This window comes from Montipora capricornis, chromosome 2, assembly GCF_036669925.1.
Source record: "Montipora capricornis isolate CH-2021 chromosome 2, ASM3666992v2, whole genome shotgun sequence".
In the NCBI taxonomy this organism is placed as follows: Eukaryota; Metazoa; Cnidaria; class Anthozoa; order Scleractinia; family Acroporidae; genus Montipora; species Montipora capricornis.
The window spans coordinates 8,068,274-8,070,773 of record NC_090884.1 but is presented as its reverse complement, the minus strand read 5'-3'; the positions used below and the strand labels follow the sequence as shown (position 1 = coordinate 8,070,773).

Below are 2,500 nucleotides of genomic sequence, written 5' to 3'. Positions count from 1 at the left end.
ACGTTAGTGATGTATTGGTGTATTTCTTAATTTAAACACAGGCAAATTATTTTGTCAGTTAACTTTCAGCCGGGCTACCGAGATGCAACTTCTTTTGCCTGGCATACACTTTTCTCAACAGCAACGGTGAATTGGTTCTTTTCTGATTTTAAAGCAAACCATTTTTAAGTTTTATAGTTATGGAACTCGATAACTGAGGAATAAAACTCAACAGCTATTACACCTTGGAACATCTGCTTCCCTAATTCTCCGGTTAAACATGAAACGTTACTGATGTATTGGTGTATTTGTTAATTTAAACACAGGCAAATTATTTCTTAACTGTCAGGCTATTGAGATGCAACTTGTTTTGCCTGGTATACACTTTTCTCAACAGCAACGGTGAATTGGTTCTTTTCTGATTTTAAAGCAATCCATTTTTAAGTTTTATACTTATGGAACTCGATAACTGAGGAATAAAACTCAACAGCTATTACACCTTCGAACATTTGCTTCCCTAATTCTCCGGTTAAACATGAAACGTTAGTGATGTATTGGTGTATTTGTTAATTTAAACACGGGCAAATTATTTCTTAAGTTTTAGGCTACCGAGATGCAACTTGTTTTGCCTGGTATACACTTTTCTCAACAGCAACGGTGAATTGGTTCTTTTCTGATTTTAAAGCAATCCATTTTTAAGTTTTAGACAGTATGGAACTCGATAACTGAGGAATAAAACTCAACAGCTATTACACCTTCGAACATAATTCTCCGGTTAAACATGAAACGTTAGTGATGTATTGGTGTATTTGTTAATTTAAAAACAGGCAAATTATTTTGTCAGTTAACTTTCAGGCTACCGAGATGCAACTTGTTTTGCCTGGCATACACTTTTCTCAACAGCAACGGTGAATTGGTTCTTTTCTGATTTTAAAGCAATCCATTTTTAAGTTTTATAATTATGGAACTCGATAACTGAGGAATAAAACTCAACAGCTATTACACCTTGGAACATCTGCTTTCTTAATTCTCCGGTTAAACATGAAACGTTAGTGATGTATTGGTGTATTTGTTAATTTAAAGACAGGCAAATTATTTCTTAACCTTCAGGCTACCGAGATATAACTTGTTTTGTCTGGCACACACTTTTCTCAACAGCAACGGTGAATAGGTTCTTTTCTGATTTTAAAGCAAACCATTTTTAAGTTTATACTCATGGAACTCGATAAATGAGGAATAAAACTCAACAGCTATTACACCTTCGAACATAATTAGCCGGTTAAACATGAAACGTTAGTGATGTATTGGTGTATTTGTTAATTTAAACACAGGCAAAAATATGTCAGTTAACTTTCAGGCTACCGAGATGCAACTTGTTTTGCCTGGCATACACTTTTCTCAACAGCAACGGTGAATTGGTTCTTTTCTGATTTTAAAGCAATCCATTTTTAAGTTTTATACTTATGGAACTCGATAACTGAGGAATAAAACTCAACAGCTATTACACCTTGAAACATCTGCTTCCCTAATTCTCCGGTTAAACATGAAACGTTAGTGATGTATTGGTGTATTTGTTAATTTAAACACAGGCAAATTATTTCTTAACTTTCAGGCTACCGAGATATAACTTGTTTTGCCTGGCATACACTTTTCTCAACAGCAACGGTGAATTGGTTCTTTTCTGATTTTAAAGCAATCCATTTTTAAGTTTTATACTCATGGAACTCGATAACTGAGGAATAAAACTCAACAGCTATTACACCTTCGAACATAATTCTCCGGTTAAACATGAAACGTTAGTGATGTATTGGTGTATTTGTTAATTTAAACACAGGCAAATTATTTTGTCAGTTAACTTTCAGGCTACCGAGATGCAACTTGTTTTGCCTGGCATACACTTTTCTCAACAGCAACGGTGAATTGGTTCTTTTCTGATTTTAAAGCAAACCATTTTTAAGTTTTATACTTATGGAACTTGATAACTGAGGAACTGGGAAATTTAGAATGCCCAATTGTAGCTGTGTAAAATTTCATTCCGGGCTAATTGATTTCCCAGCATGTCACAGGGAGGCACATTCAATATTAATCACAGACTTAACAATTTCCTACTGCTATCATGATATCCTGATATCATGAAATTGAACCTAAGAGCAATTATTTTACCTCAACGTTTGAGCGTGAGCCTGTATACCGGGAAGGCTTCCAGCACCGAATTCCCCGACGTCAACATTGTTTACTGCCTCCATAACTCGTTTGAAAACATGAATACAGAAATCCATGACATTCAGACGAAGAGCTTCGTCCACGTTTTTACCAGAATTTCGGACGGCGAGTCTAATTTGCAGGTCGCAGGTCGGGTGCAGGTCATTGTTTCACCAATACAGAAAGTATCCTAAACATTCTTAAAAGCTAACCTTAGGCCTAATTAGGCCTAAACAAACGTTTTTAGGCCTAAGGTTAGCTTTTAAGAATGTTTAGGATACTTTCTGTATTGGTGAAACAATGACTGCGACCTGTGACC

The 2,500-nt window shown here is 35.6% G+C and overlaps 1 protein-coding gene across 9 annotated transcripts in view; it reads right to left on the bottom strand.

Moving 5' to 3' along the window:
- LOC138038689 (neuronal acetylcholine receptor subunit alpha-10-like) overlaps positions 1 to 2,500 on the bottom strand; it is a 44,161-nt gene that overhangs the window by 29,853 nt on the left and 11,808 nt on the right. Inside the window, exon 1 of one of the 9 annotated variants that reach the window (XM_068884702.1) lies at positions 2,143 to 2,163. The exons of the other annotated variants lie outside the window; for them this stretch is intronic. The gene's annotated coding sequence lies outside the window, so the exon portion shown is untranslated. Of the gene's footprint in view, positions 1 to 2,142; positions 2,164 to 2,500 lie in introns of those variants that run through there. 9 annotated transcript variants of the gene reach the window in all.